The sequence below is a fragment of the Lissotriton helveticus genome, chromosome 8 (genome assembly GCF_964261635.1).
Source record: "Lissotriton helveticus chromosome 8, aLisHel1.1, whole genome shotgun sequence".
In the NCBI taxonomy this organism is placed as follows: Eukaryota; Metazoa; Chordata; class Amphibia; order Caudata; family Salamandridae; genus Lissotriton; species Lissotriton helveticus.
In genome coordinates this window covers 317,786,400-317,805,344 of record NC_136069.1, presented here as the reverse complement: position 1 = coordinate 317,805,344, position 18,945 = coordinate 317,786,400, and the positions used below count along the sequence as shown (strand labels likewise).

The following is an 18,945-nucleotide window of genomic DNA, read 5'->3' as shown; positions in this document are numbered from 1 at the left end:
CGTAGAGGGAGTTGCCGTAGTCCAGACGGCTGGTGACGAGGGCCTGGGTGACCGTCTTCCTGGTCATGGTGGTCTCCAGTCTCTATGTGCAGGGGTTTAGGATGATAAAGACAGATTTCCGTTTGAAAAATGCATGAATGAAGACTCCATTGACCATTTTGTTAATGTCTATGCCCATTGCTCGTGGTAATGAAACTTAATTTGGGCAACTCCGGTATTTAATAGACCAATTGCTGATCATCCGCCTCATCATGATAGGTTTCTTTAATGTAAATTTGAGCATGCCATTAAGCACTCTAAAAACCCTTCTGTCAGGGAACTGTAGTGTGTAGGAGCTAAGTAGTGAAATAGACACTGCATTTGGAACATGTGCGGTGTAGCAAGCATCCTGTTGAGAAACTATTCTTTTTTTCATCTGGTCTTTAAAGCCCCTCATTCATTGACTGTTTTAATCTCTACTGCTGGATCAAATACATCATTAATACTTTTGAACATGCTCTTGGTTGGTTTGGTTCGAGCCTGAATGTATGTCTTCTCTTGAGCTAAAAACTGGCAGCACAATAATTCATTCTTGAAGGCTAATAGTTTTTCTAATCTTTTAATGACATTTTCTAATTCTGGGATGAGAATCTGAAGTAATGGTTAATCCTCTCAGTAGCATGGGATTCTTGGATAACATTAGTTAGTGGCACGCAATATTCTCATGGAAACCCAGGTAAAGATAATCAAATTTCCCTGCATAGTAGGTGGTACAATATTACAGACCTTATTCATTATATCATTCTGAATTCAACAGTTTTTACATTTTCTGGTCATGTAACTGTTACCTAATGTTATGGTATACCATTTATTGGGCTTGGAATGATGAAAGTCTGGTTTACAAAGCTGACTCGATCTCTTGATCTGGAAGTTATACACAGATGTCAGTTTTGAGGGTTTAACTAACTCACCTATCTAGTCTGCTTGCAAATCCTTAATTCATTCATTGTTTCATTCAACTATGAGTTGACTGCTAGTCTGCTATACTTAGAATGTAATAAAAAGAGAGGAGTATGTTTCACACACTTGATGCATGCAAAGAAGTGTGGAGCACACTAACATATCTCCTCAATGGTGCCAAAATAGCGTGAAACTGATGTGTCACTAGGATTTCTAACACTCAACCTGATGGGTGATACTTCTATACCTACCACTATACAGATGATAAACTAATACTATGGGTACCACCTTAAGTTATTTAAACATATTCACATGCACCCTGTCACCAGGGCAGGTTCTGCACTATATGTAACCACAAATCAAATACACGTATGTGCATGAGCACATTGGTCAAGCAACATTCCGATATTACTTGCAGTACCTTAACCTAAAGAGTGGGACCCCAGATCAGTCTCATAATATGTTCACGGGCACAAGAATTTTGTTGGGTATTTTGTCTCCTGGTACAGGGCACAATTACTAAAGCTTTTCAAGCACCTAGATTTAACTTAGGCGTATGTCCAAACACATTGCTACATTCTATGAATCAGGAACGGAGAATGTTAGAAATTGAGGTTTCTAGTTTGCAGAGTATACACATTGTCCAAGCAGGAGCCGCAATCCTGTTCTGGGTAAGTCAAATGCACAACCTAAATTAACCTGTTTTCACCCTCTGGTAGCTTGGCACAGACCAGTCAGGCTTAGCTGAAGAGGCAATGTGTAAAGTATTTGTGCAACACTTTAATTACAGTAACACAGTGAAAACACCACATAAAGACTCCACACCAGTTAAGAAAAGTGGAGAATCTTTATTTGAGTACAACAAAACCAAAATGATAAATATCCAATAAGTAAAAGTTGAGATATGAATTTTTAAAGATTACATCCTCTAAAGCATTCCACACCTTGTTCACTCATAACATGCTAACTGCAAGCTGGACAAGGTGGGAGAGCAAAGGCAAATTTAGCCTTCAGGAACTTGAGGCAGGAAAAAGGTAACTTTCTAAAGTTACCTTCCCTTAATATTTACTAAAAATCTTACTTCACCATGAAGAATGTAAATAATTAATAAAATTGTTGTTTTATTATTTGTCTAGCTAGTCCCATTCCTCACTTACATTATTAAGATTTTCATTTGTACGCTGGGTTTCTGGATTGGACAGCTAGGTCTGCCACGGTGAAAAAAAAGCTTTCGGGTGCTAGTAAGTGTAAGGACATGTTAAAAATATATTTCTACAAGTTGTACTTTTAATTAGCATGCACCATGCCTTGTGGACTACAAGGCCTATGTAGGGGTGACTTATTAATATTCAAAAGGGAGGTTTTGATCTGTCAAAAGGGTTTATTTTAATAGGTCAAACTGCAGTGTTTACACTGATGCAGTCAGGCTACACATGTTGGCCTCAAGCCAAGTTTGCACTGCTGCTGTAGGGATTAGCACAATAGGTGCTGCAGTCCACTGTTGGATTTTAATTTCCAGGCCATGGGTACATTTTGTACCATATACTATGGACTTCTAGGTAAGTTAAATATGCCTATCAGTTGTATACCAATTTCATTATGGTAAACGTTCATCTGCCTCAGCTCCTTCGTGGGAAGTTTTGGGGTGAGCCATCAAGCGCATGAAGGGAAGAATAAAAAATTTCCCCCATTCAAATTTCCTTAGGCACTTTAGACAATGCTACAAGCTTTTTGTGCTTTGGTGAATATCTGTTCATCAGTTTTTAAGACATTAAGGTTCAAAATGTATATACATCTGTCACTGTGATACTACCACTGGACAGGTCCATCAAAAGATAATATCTGATTGTCTGTTGTCAATATCAACAAAGACATTTGGCAGCCATTTTTTGTATCAGAACTAAATTCCCATGTCACCAAAAAAGAGAAATAGCATATAGAGGCGCAGGGTAGGGATACCTTTACCCCGGGGCCAAAATTAACCAAAAAAGTGAATTAGTAAGTACAAACATTTTAAAAATAGTAGGGCGGCCCTTTTCTATTATAATCCCCTCTGAGGTGGGCCAGGGCCAAGGGCGCCAATGCATTTTGGTATTTTCATTTAACTGGAGAGAGAACATGTGTAGGGCCCCCTCCCTGAATCAGAAGATGTTCCTGGGGACTTCCATCTCCCTGGGGCCCTTGAGTGATGGAAGGGTTCTTGGGTGCCCATCTTTGGCTGCCATAGCACACTTTCACATTGTGGTGTTCCCTCCTGCTCCCATGACTGGGCAGCAGGGTGTACACCAAAGCACCCTGCCCGCATTATATGGGTAGGGAGAAGGAAGCTGCCAGCTGCCTCTGCCAGCAAGTTTCTATGCTGCAAGGTGTGAAGCTGCGGTAGTGGGCTCTCCGTGCTGCCAGTAATAAAACAAAAATGTAACATGTGGGTGCCCCAAGTGGGACCAGGTCACCAAAACACAATTTTTAAAAAACACAATGGGAGGCCACACAACTAGTAGTGTGGAAGTGGGCTTCTTGCTTTTCCAGTCATAAATGTAGAGAAAAAACGGTGTGTAACTATAACTCGCCCCCTCGCAATGCACTGCATATGACCTCTCATGTTACATCACTCATGACATTTTCTATAATATCATTTATAACATCCCTGAGGACATTTGAAATGGGGTTATTGATGAGAACACTGTGATTGATGAGAGGGCAAGTACGATGGCAAGTAATATTGACTTCAGTTAACTGTACCTGGTTAATTTCTGTGTTTTTTTTGGTTAAAATGTTTTCAAATGAGGTTTTCACCCAAATATAACATCACTTTATTCTTTGGCTTTTCAGTGAATATATCAATTTAATGAAAATCCAAAGTTCAAAGTGAAGTTATAGATAAGCATGTTAAGAAGATTTTAGCTTATGTTTAAAAAACCCTATAAATTCAGTGAAAAAATAAAGTTTAATGTGATGTTAAAGTTTGGTGTTGCGCACCTCCGATTTCCCTCTCGCATCAATCGCCACACTACATTAACATTAACTCTCCCTCGACCATGCACTGTTATGAGATATGAAGTAATTTCTGATGACATACATCTTATTATGACTGTTATGATTACACAAGCTAGATGTTATATAATATTCAAGGGAATCACCAGTGCATGGAGATAAAGCGAGGTGTGGCAACTGATACAAAAGGAATGTGTATGGACGTGCACGGCGTATTGTAAATTGAAGGTGGTGCCTAAATAAGAAATGTAAGTTCTAACTAGTGGTGCATGAATTAGAGTTTAAGCTGTAACAATAACTTTATAATTTATTCAGTTTGTATAGTTTAAGTTCGGATTGTATATAAGGAATTTCTTAACTATTACCTAGGTTTAACCTTTGTTTTTTTCATTGACTAAATATATATCAATGAATATATATTGTCAGAAGGAACGATTAAACTGGATGTTGTTCCCTCATGTCGTGAATGTGTGCGGCTCACCTTTTTTCCTGTGAGAGAGGTTCTTTGTTTGCATTTGTACGGCCGGTCCCGCCGTGAGCAACGCACCCCCAACCGAAGTGTGCCACTACTGCCCGAGTCTGGACAAAACCTTGGAATCTGCGAGAGAAATTTGAGGGCAGCGGCACTACTGGCGACTGAACTCTGGTCCTGGGTCCCAACCCAATCAAAAGTATTGTGGCCGGGTATCACGAAATGGAATAACCCACAAGCGCAGAGACTCTCCATCATCACTCTTTGAGAGGAAGCGAATAGCGGAATGGAGAGGAAACTACAGAAACCACAATGCTCTGAAAGTGAGTCTTTCGTGACGCCCACCAGGGGGCAAACAATTGATAAACAACAGCAAATTGTGACTGAGTGTTTCCTCGACGCCTCTGGCTTTCCCCCTTTGAGAAAGGTCCAGGAGGACCAAAATGCATCAAGGTAATCAATATGCCGGCGCTTGTCAGAAGGAACGATTAAACTGGATGTTGTTCCCTCATGTCGTGAATGTGTGCGGCTCACCTTTTTTCCTGTGAGAGAGGTTCTTTGTTTGCATTTGTACGGCCGGTCCCGCCGTGAGCAACGCACCCCCAACCGAAGTGTGCCACTACTGCCCGAGTCTGGACAAAACCTTGGAATCTGCAAGAGCAATTTGAGGGCAGCGGCACTACTGGCGACTGAACTCTGGTCCTGGGTCCCAACCCAATCAAAAGTATTGTGGCCGGGTATCACGAAATGGAATAACCCACAAGCGCAGAGACTCTCCATCATCACTCTTTGAGAGGAAGCGAATAGCGGAATGGAGAGGAAACTACAGAAACCACAATGCTCTTAAAGTGAGTCTATCGTGACGCCCACCAGGGGGCAAACAATTGATAAACAACAGCAAATTGTGACTCGACTCCTCGCACACGCCTCTGGCTTTCCCCCTTTGAGAAAGGTCCAGGAGGACCGAAATGCATCAGGGTAATCAATATGCCGGCGCTTGTCAGAAGGAACGATTAAACTGGATGTTGTTCCCCCATGTCGTGAATGTGTGCGGCTCACCTTTTTTCCTGTGAGAGAGGTTCTTTGTTTGCATATATATATATATATATACAAACAACCTCACGCGCTGCTTCTGCGACGCAATCCAGGCCACACCAGCAATACTCTTCAGATTGAATTTATTAAATTGAAAGTTCAGGCATAACGCGTTTCGAGTCCCATGACTCTTTGTCAAATGCCAATAGCTCCTACATCAGTGGGTTCGTTGCAGATTTTAAAAGAACGTAACTTCTTAAACACTGAAAAGGGACCAAAGTCAAAACTTTTCCAGATTTAAGGGGACAGGACTCGTAAATGTTTTTAATTAGTTCAGATTCATCCCAGCTGCAAAGATGAGTACCATATTTATTTGGCGGTTAATAGTAACCCCTTAAAGAGTGTTCATGTTATTTATATATGGTTTCTTTTGCTGCTTAGTCTCATTGGTGTATAATTCAATTGTATGGGACTTCAGTTCCCAGAGTCCTTTTTACCTGTCCTCCGTTTTCTTCACTGGATTTCAGTGTCGGTGATGGCAAAACTCCACTTCCCACAGCGTGTGCAGAGTGCGAATCACGCATTAACAAGGACATTTCCATATCTCAGCAACAATGTGCAGGTACAGTTTTGCAACCATTGATGTGGCTTTTCTTATCAAACGCCGAGTTTGCCGTGCTTATATATATATATATATATATAGAGAGAGAGATTTAGTGGAGGCCTCTTTATGCCTTCTGTTAGAGCGTTGGCGTGGTCCTGGCCGGGTCGATGTTCCACAGTGAAGTCCATCCCCTGCAGGGAGATGGACCAACGTAGTAGTTTCGGGTTTTCCCCCCGCATCTGCATGAGCCATTGCAGGGGTCGATGATCGGTCTGGACCCGGAAGTGGGTGCCGGAGAGATAAGGCCGGAGCTTTTTGAGGGCCCACACCACGGCGAAGGCCTCCCTCTCGATGGTGCTCCAGCGTCGTTCTCGGGCCAGGAGCCGTCTGCTGATGAAAGCCACTGGCTGGTCAAGTCCTTCGGGGTTCAGCTGGGAAAGGACTGCCCCAACGCCATGGTCGGAGGCATCTGTTTGGACGATAAATTCCCGACTGTAGTCGGGGGCCTGGAGCACCGGGGCGGAGCACATGGCGGCCTTCAGCTTCTCGAAGGCCGCTTGACAGTCTGGGGTCCAGTTGACCTTCTTTGGTTGGTTTTTGGAGGTGAGTTCCGTGAGGGGCCCTACGATGCTGCCATAGTCCCTCACGAACCGTCGGTAGTAGCCCGTGAGTCCCAAGAAGGCGCGGACCTCGGTCTGGGTGATGGGGGACTGCCACGACTGGATGGCCGCGATCTTGAGTTGCAGAGGGGCCACCAGACCGCTTCCCACCTGGTGCCCGAGATAGGTCACGGACCCCTGGCCAATTTGGCATTTGCTGGCCTTGATCGTGAGGCCAGCTCGTTGGAGGGCCTGTAGCACCTCTCGGAGGTGGTGGAGGTGGTCGGACCAGTGGTGGCTGTACACAGCGATATCGTCCAGGTAGGCGGCGCTGAATCCTTCGAGTCCTGCCAGGACCTGGTTTACTAGCCGCTGAAAGGTTGCTGGGGCATTCTTCATGCCGAATGGCATGACCTTGAAGTGATAGTGGCCATCCGGGGTAGAGAATGCAGATCGTTCTTGGGCCCGGGGTGTGAGACCGATCTGCCAGTAGCCCGCTGTCAGGTCGAAGATGCTGAGGTAGCGGGCAGCTCCCATGCGGTCGATTAGTTCATCTGCTCGGGGGATGGGGTGTGCGTCTGTTCTGGTGACCGCATTCAAGCCCCGGTAGTCGACGCAGAACCGGAGCTCCGGCGTGGTGCCGGGGGCGGCCGCTTTGGGGACCAGTACCACTGGGCTGGCCCAGGGGCTGTCTGAGGGCTCGATGATCCCGAGGGTGAGCATCTTGGCCACCTCCTCTTGGATGCAGGCCCGTACCCGATCTGGTACGCGGTAGGCCCGATGGCGGATAGGGGGACTGTCTCCCGTGTCCACGTCGTGTAAGCACCAGGGGGTGACCCCTGGGGTGAGGGAGAACAGGGTGGAGAACTGTAGCAGGAGGACTCGGCAGCCTTGGCGCTGTTCCAGGGTGAGGGCCTCCGAGAGTCGGACCCCGTCCACGGAGCCGTCCTCTTCCCGTGACCGTAGGAGGTCAGGGAGGGGTTCGGAGTCCTCCTCGGTTCCATTGTCGGTTGCCATCAGGAGGCTGAGTTCGGAGCGTACAAAGTGGGGTTTCAGTCTATTAGCGTGGAGGACCCGGAGAGGGTTTCGGGAAGATTCCATATCGATGAGATAGGTGACGGGGCTCTTGCGCTCGATTACTTTGAAGGGCCCCGTCCATTTGTCTTGCAGGGTGCATGGTTCGGTGGGAGACATTACCCACACTTGTTGACCGGGTTCAAATTCGATGGAGGATGCATTTCTATCGTACCACCTTTTCATGTCCTCCTGACTGGCCTCCAGGTTTGCTTTTGCCATCTCTCTGAACCTTCTGGTCTGGTTGCGGAGGGTTAGGAGGTACTTGAAAACATCTGGAGGGTTCTTTAGAGGGGGCATTTCCCAGCCTTCTTTGACTAGGCTGAGCGGGCCTCGCACCGGGTGTCCATACAAGAGTTCGAAAGGGCTGAAGCCGAGGGACTTCTGGGGGACTTCTCGGTAGGCAAAGAGAAGGCACGGTAGTAGCACATCCCACTGGCGACGGAGGGGCTCTTCCAACCCCCCAATCATCCCTTTGAGCGTGCGGTTGAACCGCTCAACCAGTCCGTTCCCTTGAGGGTGATAGGGGGTCGTGAATCGGTAGGTGACCCCACACTGTTGCCAGAGGGACTTCATGTATTTTGAGATAAAGTTCGTACCCCTGTCGCTGACGACTTCTCGGGGGAAGCCCACTCGAGAGAAGATCCCCATCAAGGCTCGACCCACTACTGGGGCTGTTATCGTACGAAGGGGGACCGCCTCAGGATAGCGGGTAGCGTGATCCACCAGGACCAGGATGAAGCGATGTCCCTGTGCTGTTCGGGGGTCCAGGGGCCCCACAATGTCTATTCCCACCCTTTCGAACGGGGTGGTCACCACGGGGAATGGTTGTAGGGGTGCCTTGAGTTTGCGGCCGCTCTTCCCACTGGCCTGGCAGGTCGGGCAGGACCGGCCATGGTTGGATACATCGTTCCTCATTTTGGGCCAAAAAAAGTGAGTCACCAGGCGGTGGTAGGTCTTGTCTTGGCCCAGGTGCCCGGCCAGGGGGACATCGTGGGCTAGGTTCAACAGGAAGTCTCTGAAGTGGAGGGGCACCACCAGCACTCGCCCGGCCCCCAGTTCTGCGATTTTCTGTTCGCTGTACAAGAGATCATTGTCCCAATAAACCCAGTGGGCCCCGGTGGTGTCTCCTTGGCTCTGGGCGAGCGCTTGCTGTCGCAATCCCTCGAGGGAGGGGCAGGTCTTTTGCTCCTGCCGGAATTGTTCCTGGGTGGGCCCCCCTTCTTGACGCCACTGAGCCAGGTCGGGAAGCTCGGGGGGCTGTGTGGACCCCTCTGGGGTGGGGTCCGGGTGGTCGGTCTGGGGGAAGTCTTCTTCTGGAGTGATCGAGGGCGGAGGCGCTGCCCATTCTGGTTCTTCTGGTCTAGGGATGGTGCGGGTGGCCATGGACCGGGTGGTTACGCATGCCCAGTCCGGGAGACCCAACATCCCCAGATGCTCTCTTCTTTCCACAGCGGCCCACGGGGAGCTCTCGAGATCGTTCCCCAGGAGGCAGTCTACGGGGGCATCGTCACGGACAGTTACTTTCAGCATGCCGGACACTCCTCCCCATTCGAAGGGGACGCAGGCCATCCGACACAGGCTCTCCGAGTTGTCTGCCGATCGGACGGGGCAAAGTACGTTTGGTACGATTTGTTCTGGGGTCACCAGGTGACAGCGGACGGCCGTCACACTGGCCCCGGTGTCACGCAGGGCCTCGGCCTTGCGCCCATTGATGCTCACCCATTGGCTGTACTTCCGAGTGTTGGCGGGCAGGGGAGTCCGCGGGACCATGTCTCTTCCTCCCAGGCATGCCAGGGTCATGGCGGCGGGTTCCCACTCGAACTGCTCCGACTCATAGGTCTCCGTGTCTTCGGAGATTTGTTCTTCTCCCAGGGCGGCGGCCGCCATCTGGCGGGGCCCGGGGACCTGGTTCTTCGGGCAGGTCGGGTCACTGGCATAGTGGCCGACTCGCTGGCATCGATGACACGTCACGTTAGCTCGGAACCCCGGGCGCATCGGGGGGTTTCCCCGGCCTGCTGGAGCCGGGGTGGCGTTCGTGGGTGCGGCCGGGGCGGCGTCTCTGCCCCGGCCCGGGCCTCCTCCTCCTCCTCGGGGACGATGGTGACCTTGGTTGGTTCTGTTCTGCTCATTCGGCCCACTCCGGGCCACTCGGGTGCTCTCCCACCGGTCAGCCTCGGTGGCGAGCTGCCGGGGTTCAGTCAATTTACTGTCGAGGAGGTGCTGCCTGAGCTCAACAAAGCAGTTGTTGGAGAGGTGCTCCCACACAATGAGATTGAAGAGTTGTTCGTAGGTGGTTACGTTGTTACCCTTGATCCACCCCTCGAAAGCTCGGCTGAAATAGTTCACGTATTCCAACCACGTCGTACCTGGGATCCGGGTGCAGTTGCGGAACCTCTGGCGGTACATTTCGGGTGTAAGTCCATATCGACTGAGGAGGGCGGCCTTCATATGGTCATAGGACGTCATTTGATGGTCCGGAAGCTGCAGCAGGGCATCACGACCCTCGTTGACGAATCTCCCCCATAGACCGGCTCCCCAGTCACTTCGAGCGACCCGGTGGGCGGTCATGGCAATCTCATAGGCTTTGAACCACTGCTGTATGTCGTTGTTCCGGTGATATTCTCGGACCACATCCTTGGGGATGTGGACCTTCTGCTCGGTAGGACCCGGGGAGTGCGGTTGCTCGGGCACCCCTAGGTTTTTGTTCAGTTTGCGTATTTCTATCTCCGCTAGTTTGCACTCGTGCTCGTATGCCAGTCTTTTTTCTTCGAGGTCTCTCTGTCTCTGTTTTTCCTCTCGCTCTTCTCTGAGCCGTAAGTGTTCTAAGTTTATTTTTTGTTCCGCCAGTTTCAACTCTCCGTCTAATCTGAGTCGTGCCAAGTCTAACTCGTGTAATCTATTTTTTTCCCGCTCCTGGATCTCTTCATGGGAGGGGCCTGGTCTCCGTTCCTCCGTCCGGGTGGTGTTGACTTCCGGGGCTGCGGGGTCCCGGGGGGTTGCGGTATTTGTCTCTGTCCAGGCCTCTAGGGCGTTTTTGAAGTCTTCTTTTGTGCTTAGCCCGGTGGTAGCAATGCCTAAGTCCATGCAAAATTGTTTGAGCTCTCGGTGGTTGTATTCTTCCAGCTTTTCCATCTGGAACTTCTCCGCCGATCCGCTCTCTTTGGTCGTCATTGTGGTTTTAGTCGTAGGGTGAGTTACTGTCTGTACGGTACGCGTTGGTTCGGATCCCGCCGCTAGCCACCAATGTTAGACGGGGACCTGGAGGGTCGGCCGAGCAGAGTGATCGCACAGACAGGTAACTTCCCCCCCACAGATGGACACCACACCAAGCTTATGATAACACCTTTTATAGGCACTTCGGGTAGTAGAGTGGTACGATACAGGGCGATCAGGACCCGATGATCCTCTCAATTCTAGTCTCTAGTAAGGGAAGGGGGTAGCGGGACAGTCTTGGTACCCACGGGTACGGGTGTGTAACGGTGATAGCTCACAATCCTCGAGCTCGGTGTTCGGATGGGTCAGACCGCGGCAGCGCCAGCAGGTCCCGAAGAGGTCGTAGGTGGCACGGGCCGCGGCAGCGCCAGCAGGTCCCAACGAGGATGAAGGTTACAACGGGCCGCGGCAGCGCCAGCAGGTCCCACGAGAATGCAGGTTGCAACGGGCCGCGGCAGCGCCAGCAGGTCCCACGAGGATGAAGGTTACAACGGGCCGCGGCAGCGCCAGCAGGTCCCACGAGAATGCAGGTTGCAACGGGCCGCGGCAGCGCCAGCAGGTCCCACGAGGATGAAGGTTGCAGAGGGCCGCGGCAGCGCCGGCAGGCAGGACAATAGTTCACAAGGCAGGGCTGTGGCAGCGCCAACAGTCCGTCAAGGATGAGTTCGTCGCGGTGTCTCTCGACTCCAGGATACAACTGCCTTCCTGTCCTGGGGGTGCTTCAGTTATAGGTCTGGCGCCCTTTGATGTCCGGACCCTCGCTCTTGGAGGTCGGGAGGTCTGGGATGAGGGAGTCCAGACACCCAGCAGGGGGGTGGAGCCGGCGCCCGAGGAGGCTGGGGGTGCTCGGCACCTGGCGGGGGAGAGCCGTCGACACTTCGTACTCCCATTGACCTGCCAAGTGGGCCGTTCACCTCCTGGGTGGAGGGTGGTGCCGGGATGTCGGGGCCTGGCCAGGCCCAGGGTTGGGGTCGGGCTGAGGCCGCGCGGCCGCGTGGTGCCGTGTCCAAGATGGCGGCTGGGCCGGGCAATGGTGCTGACGGTGGCCCGGGCCCTGTCCTGCGGGGAGGGAGCGAGCCCTTCATGTGGCCTGTCCAACACCTTCCATATATAAGTTATCATTTGTCAAACAATTGTTTAACACCTTTATTTGTGTTTTTTAGGAACATTTTCGCAGGGACTTCTGAACTTACTTATTCAGTAGTGCAAACGGTATAGGTAAACTTGTCAGTGGTAACACAGTGGGTAGCCACAGCTAGATCTACAGCTAGACAGGTTCATCAAACTGGGGGGCCTGAGAGCAAAGAACCCTCACACTATTTCCAACAGCTGGTTGCTTCTTTCAGCACTCCTGGTGTCTCTGTGGCAGGGCTTCATCTGGAAGTAATTTTTCGCCCTCTTTCTTTCCCAGCCTCATTGCCACGTATAGTTGGGGATCAGAAATCTGTATTTCCACGCTCCATATCTCGAAAAACCTCAGCATCAGAAAGTTCAGTCTAGGCATGTCTTGCAGACAGCCCTGCTTGCAGACACTCATGACCTGCAGGAACTGTAAATTGGCAGCCTGTTGGGGGTATTATCAAAGGCTGCTGCGCCAACAGCTGCACCAGAGTGGAACGCCTTAGAAAATACTTACTGGTTAAAGTGCTATTTAATGCCATTAACTGCAGTGGGTGGAGGCTGCAGGGCAGTAGCGTTTTACAAGTTTTATTTGAAAGCCTAACTGAGTGTGGTTGTCACGACAGTTGTCTTTGTGGTTAGCTCTGTATTGCTAACAGATGGAGATCTGGCAGATTTTTCTAATTTATGCAGAAGGAGTAACCCGGCACTGTGGTTTTAACATTACTCTTACACAAACCTTTTCAAGCTATGTTAATAAACATAACATTTAAGGGCTGCCACGGTTAAAAGAGCTCGTGCAAAGAAATGCTTGGTGGTTCCTGCCCTTTCATCTTTTTATGCACTCTTTGACATAATTACACGTTGCACACCAAAAACATGAATATTTTGAGGGCACGCTAACCCCTGCATTTCCAATCCGGCAGTAAATGATACTGTTTATTTTGTCTATCGCTGTTTGTTTTTTTTAAACACAATGATAACGTTGGTTTTCAAACCAGAAATGTATGCGAAATATTGTTTTTTATGTGTTGTTCAGTATATATATCTCTAAATTAAAGGAATCTTTATTTTAAAAAAACTTTACGGATTATGCTACTGCACAGCTCAATCAGAACCTCCATATTTCTATTATGGCTCCTATACATTCAATAATGCCTTTAGCAGGCGTAGCATCTCTAACTTCAATGCGCCCATGCTGTACAGAAGAACAATATCGCTGCATCGACTGTAATCTGCTTTTGTGTGTAAGGTAATCACGAAAAAAAGGTGTGAAATGAAAGTGTTTACAGTGTGCGCCTTTGAACGGACAAGCCTTTTCAAATAAGTACATATTTGCTATGTATGGTGGTCTTGAAAGTGGGTACGTTTTATCATAGCTCTGAGATTTAGGAGGATGGTGTTCCAGTGAAGGTCAAGTAGATAGAATGATAGGAAATGGGATTGGCCTTGGGTTGTCTGTGTGTATGTATGTCTTTATGTATGTATGTAAGCATGTGGCATTTATAAAGCACAGACCTAGTCGAAAGTTAGCAGAGTGCTCTACAGGGTCAAAGGCAAAAAATGCAGTCAACGTGTGATTGGATGGGGGACTGGTTTTGATGAGTGCAAGTGAACCGCTACTGCATCATGATGTTGTGTTCCTTAAAGGTGTGTATCTTCAGCTCTTTCCTAAATTGAAGAGGGTTGTTGAAGTCTTTTGACGGATTGTGGAGTGGTGTTCCAGATCCTAGGTGCATAGATGGAGATGATCTGCTGACCTGTTTGTTTTCTTTTAGAACTTCTTTGTCTTGAGTCTGTGCTGTCGTGGTTGTGTGTTTGTTGAGAGCCATTGGATATGGTGACTTTGTCAGCCAGTTAGACAGGTGTGTTGGTCGTAATGCTTTTACAACTGGTTTTGAAGATGTAGTTTGCCAACAAGGGCAGCAGGTGGATTCCTTGAGGATGAATGCAGTGTGTCATATTTCTTCAGGCCTATTATGAGGTATGACGAGACATGTGGAATGCAATGAAGAGAGGGCAAGTTTGGGAGGCTGTAGAGCAGGGCTTTGCCATCATCCAGATTCGAGAGTACATGGGTTGAATGGCAGTTCTGAAGTCTCATTATGGAAGCAATGGTTTGCCTCTCTTTAGTAGAGTGATCTGATGCTAGGACATCTGGGTTTTCTGGAAGATGTTCTCCTTGAGGGCATGATCAGTGTCCAGTATGAATCCAAGTAACTTGACATTGCACGAAAGTTGAGGTTCAAATCCATGCTAGTTCATGCTGCTGAGCTAGGTTTGTACTAGTTGTTGGTGAATAGAAGCAAATCTGTTTTCATAGGGTTAAATCTTAGGTCGATAATGGACATCGCAGTCTGGGTGAGGTGCACGCAGTCTTTGAGACACTGGATCTCTTGAGCGACGTAGACTTTCAAATACCATTGTATGCCAATGGCGTATTGGTGAATCTTTAAGCTGTTATCAGTGAAAAAAATGTAATTAAGTTCTTTTACCACCTTGCTTTTCTCACCAATAGAACAGTACAGGATAAAGAGGCAATTGACTGAATGTGGCTACTCAGTGCCTGATAGAGCTAAGTGTAGTGGACTCAATCAGTTCATCCATTAAGTCAAGGCTTGCTTTTATTCTTCTGAGGTCTACTTCTGTTAAATATGCCTTAATAAAACACAATGAATGAATATTTTCGAATGACTGAAGGTGTGTTTGATTTCGGCCCATCCTTTCCATATGACAGATTTAATAAATCAGCAATTCAATAATAGCGATTGCTTTCCCATTTAGTTCAAGTTCAAGTTCAAGAATTTGTATAGCGCACTACTCACCCAGAGGGTCCCAAGGCGCTTGGGGAGGGGTACATTATTTATCGAAAAGCCAGGTTTTAAGTCCTTTTCTGAAGGAGATGTGGTTCTGTGTAAGGCGGAGGTGAGTGGGGAGTGAGTTCCAAGTCTTGGCCGCCAAGTAGGAGAAGGATCTCCCTCCCATGGTGGATCTTTGGATACGTGGGACTGCGGCGAGGCCTTGATTGGAGGATCTAAGTTGGCTGGTGGGTGTGTAGAAGGATAGTCGAGTGTTGAGGCATTCGGGCCCTGTTTTGTAGAGGGCTTTGTGTGCGTGGGTGAGGAGGCAGAAAGTTATTCTCTTGTTGACGGGAAGCCAGTGGAGGTTTTTCAGGTGGCCGGTAATGTGATCTTGGCGAGGGATGTCCAGAATGAGTCTCGCTGATGCGTTTTGGATGCGTTGGAGTTTTTTCTGTAGCTTGGCTGTGATTCCGGCGTAGAGGGTGTTTCCGTAGTCTAGTTGACTCTTAACCAGTGCGTGGGTGACAGTCTTTCTTGTTTCGGTGGCGATCCAATGAAAGATCTTTATGAGCATGCGAAGTACGTTGAAGCAGGAGGATGAGACGGCGTTGACTTGTTTGGTCATCGAGAGTGAGGAGTCTAAGATGAAGCCAAGGTTACGTGCGTGGTCTGTGGGTATGGGTGCTGAGCCCAGATCCGAGGGCCACCATGAGTCGTCCCAGGCAGAGGGGGATGATCCTAGAATGAGCACTTCCATTTTGTCTGAGTTGAGTTTAAGGCGGCTGTTTTTCATCCAAACGGCTACTTCTTTCATGCCTTCGTGAAGATTGGTTTTGGCAGTGTTGGGGTCTTTGGTGAGGGAAAGGATCAGCTGGGTGTCGTCAGCATAGGAAATGATGTTAAGGTTGTGTTGACGCGCGATGGAGGCGAGTGGACTCATGTAAACGTTGAAGATGGTGGGACTGAGTGATGAGCCTTGTGGTACGCCGCAAATGACTTCGGTGGCCTCTGATTTGAATGGGGGAAGTCGGACTCTCTGAGTTCTCCCAGCTAGGAACGAGATGATCCAGTCCAGGGCTTTTCCTTTTATGCCGATGTTGCTGAGGCGTTGTATGAGGGTGCTGTGACAGACAGTGTCGAAGGCGGCAGAGAGGTCGAGTAGAATGAGGGCCACTGTTTCTCCATTGTCCAGTAGTGTTCGGATGTCGTCTGTTGCTGTGATGAGGGCGGTTTCGGTGCTGTGTTTGGCTCGGAAGCCGGACTGTGAGGGATCGATGGAATTGTTGGATTCAAGGAAGGCAGCGAGCTGGCTATTGACGGCTTTCTGGATGACTTTGGCCGGGAAAGGGAGGAGGGATATGGGGCGGTAGTTTTTAAGTTCAGAAGGGTCTGCTGTGGGTTTCTTCAGGAGGGCGTTGACTTCGGCGTATTTCCAGCTTTCTGGGAAGGTAGCAGAGGTGAAGGAGCAGTTGATGACATCACGGAGATGGGGTGCGATGATGGAGTCTGCTTTGTTGAAGATGTGGTGGGGACATGGGTCAGTTGGCGAGCCAGAGTGGATGGAATTCATTAGGTGGATGGTGTCTTCAGTGGTGATTGGATTCCAGGTGTTGAGGTTGTTGGGGGCGGTTTAGGTTCTGAGGGGGGTGGAGAGGATTGTTCGTTGGAACTGTTTTCGAAGCTGTTATGTATGTCGGCAATTTTGTTGTAGAAGAAGGAGGATAGCGAGTCGCAGAGGTCTTGGGAGGGAGTGATGTCGTTTGAGGCTGCGGTGGGGTTGGTGAATTCCTTGACGATGTTGAATAGTTCCTTGCTGTTATGGGCGTTGTTGTCGAGTCGATTCTTGAATGCTGATTTCTTGGTGGATCGAATCATCTGGTGATGTTTACGGGTGGCTGCTTTGAAAGTGGTCATGTTGTCGGTGGTTGGGTTTTTTCTCCATGTTTTCTCGAGAGTGCGGCAAAGCTTTTTGGATTTCTTAAGGTCATCGTTGTACCAGGGGGCCTTTTTGCTGTCTTGTTTGGTTTGATGGTTTTTCAGGGGTGATAATTCGTCAGCACTGTGGGTGATCCATTGTTTGAATTTGATGGCAGCTTGGTTTGGGTCCGATGAGAGGGCGGGTGGGTTTTGGTTGAGTGATGTGAGGAGTTGGTCGGTGGTGATTTTGTTCCATTTTCTTCGGGGAATAGGTTGAGGGGGGTTATGGGTCGAGGTGGTTTTGTAGCTGAAGTGAACACAACTGTGGTCCGTCCAATGGAGAGCTGTGGTATGGTCGAAGGAGATGTGTTTGCTGGAGGTGACGATTGGGTCGAGCGTATGTCCTGCTACATGGGTAGGGGTGTCAACAAGTTGTTTGAGCCCGAGGTTGGTCAGGTTGTCAAGAAGGGTGGTGGTGTTGTTGTTGTTTTTCTTTTCCAGGTGGAAGTTGAGGTCTCCTAGTAGAATGTAGTTCTCGGAGGCGAGGGCGTGTGGACTGATGAAGTCAGTGATGTCTTCGCTGAATTGTTTACGGGTTCCTGGAGGCCTGTAGATGAGGGTGCCTCTGAGTGTGGTCCTAGGGTCGTGTGGATCTGAAACTGTAGGTGTTCGGCGGTTGTAAGGTTAACGTCGGAGCTGGTCGTGATTTTGATGGTGTTCTTATGGACGATGGCGATGCCTCCTCCTGTTTGGGCGGTGCGGTCTTTTCGGATGATCTTGTAATTGTCTGGGATGGCTATGGCGATGTCGGGTGTTGATGATGCGTTCATCCATGTTTCAGTAAGGAAGGCGACATCCGGTGATGTAGTGTCAAGTAGATCCCAGAGTTCGGTGGCGTGTCTGTGGACCGAGCAGGTGTTCAGCAGGATGCACTTCAGGTGGTTAGGGTCGGAGCTGTGTTTGGGGTTAGTGGAAGTGGTATGGGTCTTGATGCTGGTATATTTGCAGGAGTGTCAGGCGAAAGGACCGTGGGTACGTCCTGGGGCAGCTTCGTAGCATTGAGGTGTGCGTCCGGGGTTAAGGGCTAGGAGGGAGGCGGCATCGTACGTTATGCTGGAGGAGTGTGGTTTGCGGAGGCCAGGGGGTCTGGCGCTGGGCGCGGTCCAGGCGCGGACGGGCGCAGACGGGCTTACCTTTGGCGCACCTTCGGCGCGCATCGGGCTTGTCCGCTGCGCGTGAACGCTGCGCGCGTAGACAGCTGTCATATGTGGATAGTGGCAGGGGAGGGGCGAGGGAGGGTCAGCTGGGAGGCGGGAGAGAGGCGGAGACCTGGGCAGGGAGGCACACAACAACAACAACAAAAACAAAATGGGCGTTCGCGAGATAGTAGTCAGTGGCACCGGTACAGTCAGCCACGCCTTTACCTTTATAAGCAGCTAAATCGAGCTGTAATTAGCAGCGCACTTAGCCTATCTAGCACTACGATGTCCCAGTGTTTTAAATTATAATCAATCCTGTGTCAGCAGTCACAATTCACAAAATTAGCAGTCACAATTTAGTCACAATAGAGGCAGCGATGCGCTAAGATGCTAAGCGCTACAGGCAATCAATTTCGATGAGAATCAGCGAAGCGCTACGATACCATGCAGCAACCAGGCAGGCAGGGCGGGGAGCAGCTTAGGGAGCGACCGCGTCTGCAGGCAGAGACGACGGTCACAGCGATGGCGCGGGACAGAGGGACTGATAGTATCTGTGGGAGGGAGGGTCAGCTGGGAGGCGGGAGCAAGGCGGAGACCTGGGCAGGGAGGCACACAACAACAACAACAAAAACAAAACTTATAGGCCCTTTACTCATCCATTAAGGAATGCAACTCTCTTGTAATATCCATTAAGCGAGTGTCACCATTAATGGCTGGTATATCATATTGTTTAAATAACTAAACATAATGGCGTTGATGTTTGTAGCAAAGCTCAACGGAAAAGACAGTCAAAGGAGAGCTGGCAGATTTAGGCAGAAATCTGGAATAAGATCAATCTGTTTAATTTCTCCTTGCTAAAGGGGGAGAGTCTACACTGTATGCAATATTACACTAAATGGCTGCTTCACAGAACACCTTTCCTTTTCACTCAAATGAATCCTCAAATATTGACAAAATGCTTTAGATGCTCAATGGA

The 18,945-nt window shown here is 49.2% G+C and overlaps 1 long non-coding RNA gene across 1 annotated transcript in view; it reads right to left on the bottom strand.

Moving 5' to 3' along the window:
• Positions 1-4,591, bottom strand: part of LOC144771612 (uncharacterized) — a 56,981-nt gene extending 52,390 nt beyond the window's left edge. Inside the window, exon 1 of the long non-coding RNA XR_013599390.1 lies at positions 4,415-4,591. This is a non-coding gene — a long non-coding RNA (uncharacterized LOC144771612). The remainder of the gene's footprint in view (positions 1-4,414) is intronic.
• Between the last annotated feature and the right edge of the window lie 14,354 nt (positions 4,592-18,945).